At 37.6% G+C, this 14,402-nt stretch overlaps 1 non-coding gene across 1 annotated transcript; it reads left to right on the top strand.

Annotated features, from left to right (window-relative positions):
- Nucleotides 1-407: 407 nt before the first annotated feature.
- LOC118480003 lies at nucleotides 408-514 on the top strand. Its single transcript, XR_004861643.1, has one exon. It is a non-coding gene; the product is annotated as a small nucleolar RNA R71 (small nucleolar RNA).
- Nucleotides 515-14,402: the final 13,888 nt, after the last annotated feature.

Below are 14,402 nucleotides of genomic sequence, written 5' to 3'. Positions count from 1 at the left end.
CGTTGGAGGACCCGACGGCCTAGGTCTATTATCAATGTAGTTTACCGACTCTTGTTGATCGTCTGTTTCTTTCATACAACTCCAATTTTCATGTGGCCCACCACACCCTTCACAAGCCATAACCGAGACTGTTTTTGTCATTTCCAATTTTTTTTATTTTCGAAGAAAGGGCCTCGATTTGGGCTTGTAAAGAAGTGCTTTCATCAACCTTATGGGCGCCCGGGGCAATAGATTTATTGCCTCAGGGAGTGTGCCACTGAAAATTGGTTTGAGAAATTTCCTCAATTTGATTATATATTTCATGCGGGCGGCGATTACCTAAAAGTCCCCCGGAGCTAGAGTCAAGTGTCTGCCTTGTGTGTGGCAACAACCCATTATAGAAAGTGGATACTTGTTGCCATATCGCAAGGCCGTGATGTGGACACTTTCGCAATAGCTCCTTGAACCTTTCCCAAGTTTCATATAAGGATTCCCCGTCCTCTTGTGAATATGTATTAATTTCAGTCATTAATTTAGCCGTTTTAACGGGAGGGAAATACTTATATAGAAATTTTTGGGTTAGTTCATCCCAGGTGTTTACCGATCCAGCTGGGAGGGCGTTAAGCCAAGCTTTTGCTCGGTCTTTAAGTGAGAAAGGAAACATTCGAAGGCGGATGGCGTCATTTGATGCTCCATTGATCCGAAAAGTATCACATATTTCTAAGAATTTAGTAATATGTAGATGGGGATCCTCGTCCGCAAGCCCATGAAAGGTTGCAGAGTTTTGAAGCATCTGTATCAAATGCGGCCGAAGTTCGAAGTTATTGGCTTCAACATTCGGTGCGTTGATAGCGGCGCCGAGATTACCTACGGTGGGTCGTAGATAATCCATGAGGGTACGTTGGTCCGCCATTGGAAGTGGATCCCCCGAAACTTTCTCTTGGTTTTTGGCTTTTAGTCTTTTTCTGAGAAAGCGTTCGGGTTCTTCTAGAGGTTCTTTTATGTCCTTATTAGAACTGGAGCTCATACACTACGTAGGGGTGGCGTCTGGTTCCAAGTCCTGCAATAAAAACAGAAAAGAATACTGGTCAGAAGGTTCACCACGGCCCCGTGCTCAGTGAACACGGCCCGTGGTCGGAGTTACAGTGATTGTTTTCCAGATCCCAGTTACTAGAGAGTGGGACACGGCCCCGTGTTGCACCGACACGGCCCCATGCTCAGCCTTCTGTAACTTGGAAAACTAAAAACTGCCAGTAACAATGCTGTGCACGGCCCGTGTCCGACCAGGCACGGCCCGTGCTGAGCTCTGCAGAAGCTGAAAAACTAAGAAAATCCTAAAAAATTAAAAAGAAAAATAAAAATATGATTAGGCCGTTGATTCCTAACTTTCTTAAAATCCTTGTGTCCCCGGCAACGGCGCCAAAAACTTGATGTGCGTGAAGGGTGTTATATTTTAGATGTATATTTTAAGCCCTTTTTACACTTTTAGCCAAGTTTTAAATTTATAAAACACGATATTTACTAACACTAAACATACATATGGGCAAGTGCACCCATCGTGGACGTAGTATAGTGTTGGTAAGATACCGAGGTCGTCCAAGGACACAAGAGCTTTTAGTACCGGTTTATCCTCAACGTCTAACCAAATCAAAATGTTAGAAAAGATTTTTAAACTAAGAAAATAAAAACTAACTAAATGCTGAAAAATAAAATAAAAATAAAAACAGATAGACAAGATGAATCGCTTGGATCCGACTCGTGTATTAGTATAACCTTTGATTATTTTCGCACTTTTGCACTTGTTTAAGAGATTATCTTAGTTATTGTAGTAGGCCCCTCTTTTGAAGGCGACGTTACCCTCAACCCAGTAGTCTGAGTCAGCAAGGATACAATCCTAAAGGGTCGGATTATTGAAAGATAATGAATTAAGTTTATAATGCAAATTATGGTAGGCCCCTCTTTTGCAGGTGACGTTACCCTCGACTAAGTAGTCTGAGTCAGCAGGGATACAGTCCTAAATAGCCGGGTTATAGTATTAATAGTAGTTAACTTATGAGGGGGTCAAAGAGTTTGGATCCCCGCCATCCAATACCTATGGGCATTGAAGGAGATCCTACTAAATTTGACCCAGGTCCCTTGCAGGACCTCTAAACGCTGAACAAGGGCAAGACCCTTACCAAACCGTTCCCTTAACCCCCGACCAGGTAGCCAACATACCTCCATATAGACCGTGGAGATAAGAATGGTGAAAATCTTTTATTTTATATAGACAGTAAAATAATGCCAAGTCACCACGGACAAACGATAAGGAAGAATCACCTTCAACATAAGCAACTAGTTATTAAAGTCACTAATACAAAACCAAATAAAAAGTGCAAAAGATTAAAAATAAAAAGTATTATACTAAACACTTGTCTTCACCAAGTGATGTAAGAGACTTAGGCAAACATGGCCTTGATTGTCAAGAACTCTTACGATCAATCTTGGATCCCGAGACGACTCACACACTCTATGATGGACAATGGATGATGGTGATGGATGATGGTGATGGATGATGGTGTTGTGATGGTGGTGGGTGGTGGATGAAGTGTGAGAGAGGTGGTGTGCCAAGGGATGAGTTGCAATGAAGCCAAGCACTCCTATTTATAGGCTGAACAGAAGCCTGGGCAAGGCCCCGTGTCCGCTGCACATGGCCCCGTGCCCGTCTGACAATCTCTCTCCTCATTAATTGTAATTCGCAATTACAATTAATGCGCCTGCAGTACTTTCGCCACGCCCCCGTGTTCACTGGGCACGGCCCCGTGGTGGGCAATAGAAGCTTCTATAGATTTGTCTTTTCTGCTGCTTCTTGGGCACGGCCCCGTTCTGGCTGAGCACGGGGCGTGTTCAGTCTTCTGCCTTCTCTGTTTTGCTTGGGAGGATGCTGTCGAGGGGTCGGGCAATCCACTTATGTTCCTTTTCTTGTATTTATGTTAGATTTAGCTGCCTTTTTGCTTCTTTTGTTAATTTGATCTCATTTAATCCTGAAAATACAAAAGGAAGACAAAAACACTCTTTTCCAACATTAGTACTTAAAAAGGGTTAGTTTTATGCCTCATTTAATGTAATTTATATGTTGCATTTTACACACATCACTAATCTTCATAGAAAAGCCATAGATTAAGTTTAAATAAACTGGAGAAATAGCAAACTCTTAAGAAAAGTTTGTTGCAAAAGTTACAATCAAAAGAGGTGTTGGTTTTGATACAGCCTTCTCCGTTTGGCCGAAACGGCCACAGTAAATTGTTTAATTAGCCTAGTTGTTCAAAAAAGTAGATGTTATGTTAATAATGCATTTTTATTTGACACATTGTTATTTGACTAGTGCTGTTCATGAGCCGAGCCGAGCTAGGGTAAGTTTGGGCTCAGCTCGATTATAAATCGAGCTGGCTCGGCTCGGCTCGGATTTGAAACCGAGCTGAAAATCTATGCTCGGGATCGGCTTGGTTTTAAACTGAGCTAGCTCGGCTCGGCTTGGTTTGACTCGATTTTAAAAATAAAAATTAATACATAGCTCTCAAAATTCAGTATTCTAAAATATTATTCAATACTTCAAAAGAACATATTCAAAATAAGTTCAACCTAATACATTACAAGCCAAAATCACGTTCAACAACTTAAAATAAGTTTTACATTTCAAGTAAATACAATACTTGTTCATTAGCACGGCAATCATGCTTTAAATATGTCATAGATATCAAACTACAAGCTTAAATATATGTAAATAATAATCACGTTTTTGTAATAGTTTATATGAATAATAAAAATAAAATATATTATAAGTAAAATAATTCGAGCTAAGCCGAGTCGAGCTACCAAGCGAGCCAAACCGAGCCAGTTTGGCTCATCACGAGCCGAGCCGAGCTAGGCTCACTTTCTAACCGAGCCATATCGAGCGAGCTTTTGCCGAGCTAAATCCGAGCGAGCTCCGAGCCTCAAGTTTTTTGGACAGCCCTATATTTGACACATTGTTCTAAAGATGTGTATTGATTCTTTGAGAAAGAAATTTAGACAACTCTTGGGAAAATTTCTGTTAATTAATTAAGTTTAAAACAAGGGATATTGGATTTAAATAATTTTAATTTATACTAATTGGCTGATAACACTCCTAACTTTCGATTTATACCATACTACTCTCAACTCTCAACTTATTTTTCTCTAACACTCGCAAATTAACTGAAACCATAACCCAGTTAGCTGACATCATATGTCACGTCACTAAACAAGTGTCACATCAGATACTACGTCAGTTGCCACGTCAATAAACAAAGTGTCACATCAGCACAAAACTAACTAGGTTAGAGTTTAGTTAATTTTGGAGTGTCAGAGGAAAATAAGTTGAAAGTTGAGAGTGGTATGATAAATATTATTGAAAGTTGAGAATGCTACAGACCAATTAATGAAAGTTGAGATTACTTAAATCCAATATTCTTTAAAACAAACACTGACTAGTGAAAAACCTTGCTTGAAATTTGATTTAAACAAGGCATAAATAATTATCCATTATTTGTTTAGTCAATAAAGATGTTTGTGTTTGCTTTACTTGTTATGTTAATGACATTGTGATTACTTGTAATGATGAAGAAAATTTATAAAAGTAAAAGATCCTTTTTAGTGAGAATCTTATGTGAAAGATCTCGAGAAGTTGGACAGATTTTCAGAAATTTTTTTTGAACGACGGCTATTTTATAGTCTCATAAAACAGAACAAAGGGGTCAGCAAGCGACTGGGAGTCCCGAAACAAACAAAACGTTACATAATAATGTTGTGAATATTAAAATCAACCCACATCCCCCACTGAATCCCACTAAACGGGGTTCTGTTTTCTCGAAGTGATTTCATGTCACACCCCTATTTTCCACATGTCACCGGTGGGCCCGGTGGGGAGTATCGTGACGTAGTTGATATCATCATAGTCAAACAACACAAATTTAAAATGCACAGCGGAAGCAAAAAGATAGATTTATTTCAACCAAATAAAATTGTAATATTTAAGTATCACAACGTAGTTGAAACAGATCCACAGGCGGATCAAAATAAAGAGGAAATATAGTTAGACAGGTTTTGACATCTAAGCTTGCGAGACTTCTATTTGATGCTAGGAGAGGCCAGCCTATTACGCGTAGTACATGCACTTAATCTTTTTGGGAAAATACGTCAGTTTGCACTGGTAAATACAATTTAACTGACTCATTTTGAAAAGGTTTGAAAATTGATTTGAATGCACATGGCACAAAAGATTTTTATAACTTGGGATAATTATTTGAATATAAACTTGTAAAAGATTTACATGTTTCTTATGCATCCAGTAGCCCAGGTCTACACCAGGTTAAAGGTCAATAGACACACCGCATGATATAATCCCGCAACGGTTTAACCCCAAACCGGCGGTTATACCTTAAAAATTAATTATGCACAACGGGTGTACACCTACACCCGTATGCTTAGGTCGTGGCCATTTCGTAAAATGATGCCAAGGATATCCGGGACATGGTCATTAACCCCCCAAAGGCTTTAAGCAACAAAACAATTTAAACAGGACATTTCAATGATTTAACCTCTATTAGATCAAAGATTCAATGCCCGACCAAGCGGTATTTTTATATACCGTACCCCAAGCCCGTATAGGGAAAATAAGTTAAAAGTATTTACCTGAGCAAGTAAAATCACAGAAGCAAGTGCAAATATCTTTTACTGGAACTCCTATTCTGGAACGAAGGTTTATAATAACCTATTAGAATCCTAACGGGTCTTTAATTTAGCCTAAGCTTAGACCGGTTAGTTTTTAAAGAAAGAATACGGTTCAATCGCATGGAAGGCGAAGACCGGTTTTGAGTGTGGTTTTGACCCGACAAGCTTGCATGCTTGTTTAATATGGGTAACATAATCACATTCTGGATTTTGAGACAAAAAGGATATAGTTTGACCCGTTTCGGCTAAAATGTGTAAACTAGTTACATAAGCCGATCCGAACGCGAAAGTGCGTAACGGGTAACCATATGAATCATATACAATTTCCCTGAGTTAATATGCACTAAATATGTTGTGATATCAGTAAGATATCTTCTATTATGCCCAAAAGGATTTTAAACACAAACTATGCCTCATAAGGGCATTTTGGTCATTTTAAAGGGGTATAAAAGAGTTTAATTTGTAATCTGAGTTACAGGTCTGAATAAATCAGTAATTATACTTAATTTAATAAGTTATAATAGTAGGGTATCATATGTATGTGAATTTCATTAATTATAACCATCATATGCACCGAAGGGGCATTTTGGTAATTTCACATAAGCCTAAAAGTCAAAACTGGAAATCTGAGTTTAAAACTTTTGTTTACTGTTATAATATAAAATTTACTGAATATATTAGTAGGTACCAACACTTATATATATATATAAACTAGTTTTGATACATACTATGTCGTAAAAATGCCTAAAAAGGCGATTTGGAGCTATTTCCGGGTTTTGTATAGAAAGCTGATATTTTTAATATTCCAGAAGGCTCAAAATAATTTATTTAACATAATAAATCAGTAGAAAAAGGTTTGAGGTCAAAAGGATTTATAAAACTCATTTTATAGCCTAAAAGGGCAAAACCGGCAATAACCGAAATAAGCTTAAAACTCTAAGTTATGATCAGCCTAAAAATAAATAAAAATCTCCAAAAATCCCAAAATATTATTTTTATATCAGTAGGTAAAAAGTTTGATATTAAAATTTGGGTTTAGATAGGCTATATGCTAATTATGCCAATTAATTACTATGAATGCTTCTAATTACGCTAATGAGCATAACTCTAAATCTAGACCTCAAACTGATGTAAAATTTTAAGTACAAGTTTATAAATCAGTAACTAAGATGTCTACTCTTTTACATTTTCAAAAATCACATTTTAAGGTCATTTAGGCATAATGGTCAACATATAAGCGATTAACGGAAACATGCATAAGAATTAGATATCTAATGAACCAAGTTGTATAATCACAGAGGGTTATACTAACATGTAAATAGGTTCAAAAGAAGCTCCAAGGCAATCCTAAACTTGGCTTAAACGGGTCAGAACTGAAAGTCAAAGCATAAGTCAAACTATGCGACTTTCGATTCCAAACCAGGTCTATACTGAAAATTGTCGAGTTGAACATGTTTAGACATGTTCTTGCATTAATTACCAAGTTATGTTAATGATAAAACAGGTTACATAGATCCTACATTGCTAATTATGTATTAATTTTGAAGTAAAGCTTTCTGTTGACTTTTTGTGATTAGCTTTGACCCGACAATTGACATAGTTAGAGTGGGAATCTGAGAATACCCTTTTTTAGGGTTCATTACCCACATAATTACCTACTTATAGGTATTTTTAATTCGAGATTTGACTGAGCAATTATTGTTTAATCTCGAAGTCAAACCTTAATTACGATGGTTTGACTTTTAGCTAATTAACTAAGCTAAACCGGATTAAGGGAGGTTAAGGACACTTACAAGAGTCCTAAGTATGCTTAGGGACCTAAGAGAAGATGGTTGCTGATCAGAGGAGCTCCAGAGAAGTGTCTTGAGTGAAAATCAAATGAGCAAGTTAACTTGTCACAACTCCTTCCTCTTATATAGTGAACTAAGGAGCACAAGATCAAGCCAAGATAGTCTATGATTATTACAAGATCATCCCAGGTGTCTCTATGATGCTATATACTGCCTATCAAGTCCCTGAATTCGAATACCACCTTAATAAGGCGGTGGAACTGACTTAACTGGTAGCTGTCCATTTTCTGCTGCCAGCGACAGGCTTACGGACCGTAAGCCAAAACCTTGCGGTCCGTATGCTTCTCTTGCGGACCGTATGCTTATACGGTTACGGTCTGTAACTGACCCTGGTATGATACGCCCAGATATGCTCCTTGCGGACCGTAACCCTAGGGCTATACGGTCCGTATCCGATGACCAAAAACCAAAAAAATTTGCAAACTTCCAAGTATTGACCATGCAACCTTGTAAACTCCGAGTCTTATGCTATCCTTTTCAGTTGAGGGACCATGTAGTCAGCCTTTGCATGCCTAGCCATGCACTTACACCTTTTGGCATCTTGTGGCAAGTAAAGTGACGGAAACCTCAAGAATTCTTGTTTGGACATGCATTAATTCAAATTCAATTCTCTTTTTCAAGAATCTAAATTCTTAATTGTAGTAGTAACATTTTAAAGAACCCATTTTCCGTATAAGGATGGAATTTATCTATTTAGGAATAACCGGTTAACATATTAGATGTTTATCATAACGATTTATGGTCTTGGGAATTATAACTTGGGTCGCTCAGAGGTATTTTAATAACATGTCGCCCTTGGGTTGTTCAGAGGTATTTTAATAACATGACGCCCCTTTTTAAATCCTACCATACAACCTTTATTTGTTCTGGGTTCCTGACACGTTTGTCTTACATGACACGTGTCTTTATTTTATTGGGTATGATTTTACGAGGTGTTACATTTCATTAGAAAATGTCTGTCAGTCCTCTTCTGTGGGGCAGATGTGGACTCATGTCTTCAAACCTCTTTTCCTCTCCTCTGCCCTATTTTCAAAATACAGATCCTCAACCCTAGCATCTTCTCTTCTCCTCCACCCCTTCCTCCTCCCAACTGACACCTCCACATCTCCGCCACCTCCACATCTCCGCCGTCACCTCTCCCACCTCCACAGTCCCCCCGTCACCTCCCCTACCTCCACAGTCCGCCACCGCCACCTCCACAGTCCGCCGTCACCTTCCCCCTCGCAGGTAAACTGTTTCTCAATTTCTCAATCACTTATGGGTTTCAGTGGTTCCGTTGATTCAGTATTCTTGGGTTTACAGTTTGAATTTCTTGAATTTTGATCAATTAACGGTGGTTTGTCTTCTGGGTTTCTTACAGGTAAACTTTTTTGGGTTTTGGGTTTTGATTTTGGGGTTTCCAATTTCACTCAGATGTTGTATATATCTATAAAAAATACTGATATTATATGGTCTGTAAGTTAATAGATTGTGTCATTTTGTTGGGTGGAATTTCTTAATTTTGTTGAATTTGTGATGTGGGTTTTCTTTGTTAATAGTTGATATTGCCCAAAATTGCTTCAAGAATAATAATTTGCTATTGGGTTGTTAAAATTGTTAGAAAGATGCAAACTTTGTGTTTTTTACATGGTTTTGTTAACTTTTAAGTTGCTTTCTTGATTTTTGACAGGTGTTGTTAATATTTTAGTTGCTTGAACTTTATATGTTAGTGCATTCATCTGTCGTCTTCGTCTTATGTCGAGTTTCGGGTTCATTGCGGTTTGGAACAAAGATTATGTCATCATCTTTGATGATGACATCACTATAGTGACATCATCATTGCATCATCACATATAAGACAAAAGGTTGAAGGGTCCAATTAGATGCTTTCGTTTGAGAAGGAGGTTCCATTTGAAAAGCCATATCGTTTGAAGATGAGTGGCCGTTTGAATTAGTTGACCGTTTGTAGACTAACCGTTTGAATTATTTGTAAATGGTGACCGTTTGAAGGCTTCAGTTTGAAGGTAACCATTTGAAACTAGTGTCCGTTTGTAGCATGTTCAAACGGAAGGGTCTTGTACTATAAATAGGATTCAAACGTTGTCATTTGTAACGGTTAGGCAAAGTGATACCGAAGTGCTGCCGGTATTTCCTCTCATTGTAAACACTGTTATTTTAATATACAAGAGGTTTAAAGTGTATTTCTAGCTGTTTTTCACATCGTTTCTTTGTTTCCGCCTCTGAAACGGACTAGAGTTCTTCCGAACGACTCATTCAGGTCGAAATCGATCCTACAATTGGTATCAGAGCTCAGGAGGAAGAGATTTCGCAAAAACAGCTCATTTTCATCACTTTTTCTCTTTCTACACCATTCTTTCTAAAAAATTAAAAATTTTCACGGATAAAATCGGCTCAAATTCACACATCTTGTGCGTAATCATGTATTAACAAATCCTGGAAAGTTTTAGACCGTAATTCGACTTAAAACTGATAGAAAACTGTCTGGCCGTTTGAAAGTGTTCGATAAATTGCTGATGTCATAGTTCATTCCGTTTGAAATCTGAACCATTCTGTTTGAAATGCACTTGACCGTTTGATAATTGTGCATGACCGTTTGAAAACATGGCTTCCGTTTGAACCAATCGTTTGAAATTGGGCATGTCCGTTTGAAAGTATTGTTTAAAGGTGACATGATCGTTTGAAACACGACAAACCGCTTGATATCAACACACCGCTTGAAAGTGCATTGATATTATCATTTCATTTTGGGAGTTTCCATGTCTCGTAAATTGGAAGTCAGATTGCATGTGAATATATCGGTTTAAACAATTTGCATGTGATTATCGACTTTGTTAGATACTATAGAAATTGTCCAAAGGTGGTCGGTTACTTATATCACGGTCCTATCAAAGTTGTTGAATAAATGAATCTGAGGCCCAATCAGATTGTCGATTTATTAATTGAATTGTCAGATATGTTTTATCGGCCACTATTGATTAAAAGGTCCAATCAAAAGGTGACTTAGTAGTTTTATAAGACCTATAGCCGATCCATGTGACATATTTGACTAAAGAAGTTGTCGGCCATTTTAGACAGTACATGTGATTGTCATAAGTATGAAGGAGAGGTCCAATCAAAAGGATTTTAAGTGCTGAATTTTGGTCCAATGAGAATGAATTAAAAATGTTGTTGATTTAGTGAAATTGGTGGTCCAATGAGAGTTTTATTGTGAATTGGTTTGTCGGTTATTAGTATAAAAAGCCCACCACACAGCCCAATCAATGTAAATGGTTTTCTGAGATTTCTGAAAAGATAATATTAGTCGTTATCAGCAAATCAACATTTAAAAAAAAGGCAAAAGGTTCGGCCCTCTCATCTAAGTTGTCGGTTGTACCATTATCAAGCCCACGTCATATTCTTCAGCCCAAATTCTCGGCCCAAGTCAAATTCATCGGTTGTACTTAGTCAAGCCCACGTCATATTCAATTGATTGTTGATCGTCAGTTGGCATGTGATAGAGATTTGGATTGTGTGTCAAAGTCAATATATCAGTTTGTCAAAGGTCCAGATCACACGGTTTGGGATTCAAAATTTTCAAAGGTCTATCACGTTGTCCGAAAGTCCATCAGTTCGCACGTACTGAGTCTGATTGTTTGAATTTGATCCGGGTCATAGCAGTTCTCACAATTTGCCAATTTAAATCTCAGTCCGCACAGAATATTCACCAGTTCGAGTGTTTCAGTTCGCATAGAGTATCAGTTTGTTTCAGATAATTGATAAGTGATTAAACTGATTGTGTTTTGTTTGTTTGTGTACGTCAGGTGATACAAGCGTGAAACATGGATACTGATTTTTATAACGCGTTTGCTACAACCCCTGCTAGTCCATCCGACATTGCTAAGAACATGACAATGGAGAATGAAACCGGAACAATGCAAAAACCCCCGAAACTTATGGGAATTGAAGATTATCACGGATGGAAGAAACGGTTCGAGAATTGGGTGCAGGCAAATCATCTAAAAGCTTGGGAGAGCATCGAAACTGAATATGTTAGACCACAAAACGCTATGAGAGTTGATAAAATCATTTCTGAATTCAGTGAACAAGAGAGGGAAAGTTACAAAGCAGAAAAAATGATGATCAATTTGCTACAACAAGCTCTTAAGGAGGATATATTTGTGTTGCTTCAACACGATGAAAATGCTTATTCTATCTGGGAAGCTCTTAAAAAGAAATTTGAGGGAAGTACTGAAATGTTACAAATTAAGCAGCTTTGTTGAAAAAGGAGTTTGAACTGTTTACGTGTATGCCTGGTGAGACGACCGAGACTCTTATTGAGAGATACTGTCATCTTGTTCGCACCATGTCACAGTTAAAGATTACAAAAACTCCAGCTGAATGGGTTGAAAAGCTTGTCGATGCATTACCGCAAAAGGAATGGGGCACATATCTGATGATATTGAAGAATTCTGGACAGTTTAGCAGGCTATCTATTGCACAGTTTATCGAGAAACTGGAGGCACAGGATTTGGAGCAGCAGAAAATTGCTAGAATGGACAGTTCTACTCATCAACAAGATATTAAATTGTACTATAAAGGAAATGTTCAAACTGCTGAAGCTAGTCCAAAGATACAAACTGCATTTAGTGCTGGAAATCAGTCTCCGCCTAGTAGTCAAGGATCAGTCAACACTAGTGGATTCTCAACAGTAAATCCTCCAAGTGTTCAAAGTGCATCTGCTGGAAATGGACATTCGATTCAGTGCAATGTGGCTCTACATCTTCAAAATGGTCAAAATTATTCTGAAGAAGTTGTAAAGCATCATATGGGATTACTGGTCACTGCATTGGAATCTTATGAAGGGTTGATTGCAGGAAGAATTGGCAATCCAATGCTGACAAAAGAAGATTATGACCAGATCGATGCAGAGGAGCTAGAATTGATGGACATCAAGTGGGCCTTGGCGAGTGTTTTGAGGAGAGCTGAAAAGTTTAGATTGATTACAGGGAGAACTGATTTCTTGGATGCAAACCTTTCTAACTTAGGATTTGATAAATCTAAAGTTGTTTGTTTTCGTTGCAGGGAGAAAGGTCACTTTAAAAGAGAGTGCAAGAATCAGCAGCCAAGAGGAGAAAAGGAATCGTCTGGGAAAGATGATTATTATAGTCAGCAAATCACTCATCAACCGCATCAACAAAAAGAACCACAAACGGCACATGGAAGAATGATCGAGGATGCAAACAGGAAAGCTTATTATGGCATCATTGATCAAGACGATGAGAAAATGGCTGAAGGTTTTAGCTGGGACAAGTTTATTCCAGCTGATTCAAATGTTAAAGCGTTCATTGCACATATTATTCGAAAGCCAGAAATGCTGAAGGAATGGATGGAAGTGTTATCTGATGAAGAGAAGAGTGAAGATGAAGGATCTGTTTCTTCTGAAAATAGTTCATCAGAAACAAGTGATAGTGATGAAGAAATTGAACAGATTAATATTGGAAAAACTCACTTATCTTCTGATAGTTTTGAATTTTATTTTGCAGAAAAACTGAAGAAACTGAAAGAGAGTAAAACTACAAAGGAAATGAAAGAAGTCAAAGTGATTGAGAAGATTGTGGAAGTTGAAAAAAGAGTTGAAGTCGAGAAGATCGTTGAAATCACAAAACCTTGTCTTACATGTTTAGAGTCTTGTAAACAATGTATAGAAAAAGATGAGAGGTTTAGTGAGTTAGAAAAGTTGAAAGAACAATTGTTGTTTGATGTAAAGAACTTGAAAAAGTCATATGATGTATTGAACAGGCATGTGAATAGTCTGGAGAAGACTAACTCTGAAAGAGAGAAAGCGTTGAAGATGATGAATGCTACAATGATGACAAAGCAGAAAGAGATCAACTTGTACATAGAAGAATGTGCAAAGTGGAAGAAAGAGTTGGATAATGAAGCAGCTGAGAATGAAAGAATCAGAAGACTGCTGCAAAGTTACAAAGGATGTGACTACATAATTGATAGAATTTATCCAACAGTTGAAGGTTTTGAGGCATTTAAAGATGAACAGCCAAAGAAGAAAAAGGATACTGGTAAGAAACAGGATGTCTGTTATAATAAGTGTCCGCCTCCGATTTGGGAAGGGTACTCGCCTAGAAAACCTAATGAGGAAGAACTAAAACAGGCGGTCAATATTAAGCTAGAATCCGAGATAACCAATGTTTTACCGGACAATATTGACGTCACGTTCACAGCGTCCGACACAGATCATGAGTCCGAACTGATAAAACGAGTGGTCGATCAGGTATTGGATAAGGATGAGGAGTCAGAGTCAAAGTCCGAGTCCGAAAGTTCGTGTCAGTCAGTCAGGAGTTCGAGTTCGTCTGAAAAGAGTTCTAAATCATCGGGAAAACGGGTTTACAGTAAAGAGTTTTTATTGTCAAAATCTAATTTGAATGATGAAACATTTGAAGTTGTGTATACTTTGAATGGTTCTGACAAATTATATTTTGATAAAGAGTTTCCAATAAGAGGTGTTAAAAATGAATTGATTAAAAAGGTTTTCAAACTAACAGAAATTAATATTTCTGAAATAAAAGATTTAAATCTTAATGGTAAACCTAAATTTTACACCTCAAGAGTTCAACAAAGGTTAAACAAGAAAAAAGGTTACAATTCCGGTTCTGGTTTTCAAAAGAAACCAAACCAAAATCGCAGCTACAAAAAGAAAGGACTTGGTTTTACTCCACCAGAAAACTATAAAAATGGAAAATTTTCTAAAACAAATACAAAATTTGTTTCAGGTACAAGCTCGGAAGAGGAAGCAAAAAGCCCATTCTGGAAACAATCTAATCAAGAATTTCTTGCCGAAAAGAAAAA

The sequence above is a fragment of the Helianthus annuus genome, chromosome 6 (assembly GCF_002127325.2).
Source record: "Helianthus annuus cultivar XRQ/B chromosome 6, HanXRQr2.0-SUNRISE, whole genome shotgun sequence".
In the NCBI taxonomy this organism is placed as follows: Eukaryota; Viridiplantae; Streptophyta; class Magnoliopsida; order Asterales; family Asteraceae; genus Helianthus; species Helianthus annuus.
The sequence above is the reverse complement of the archived record's forward strand: the minus strand, read 5'-3'. Positions and strand labels throughout refer to the sequence as shown.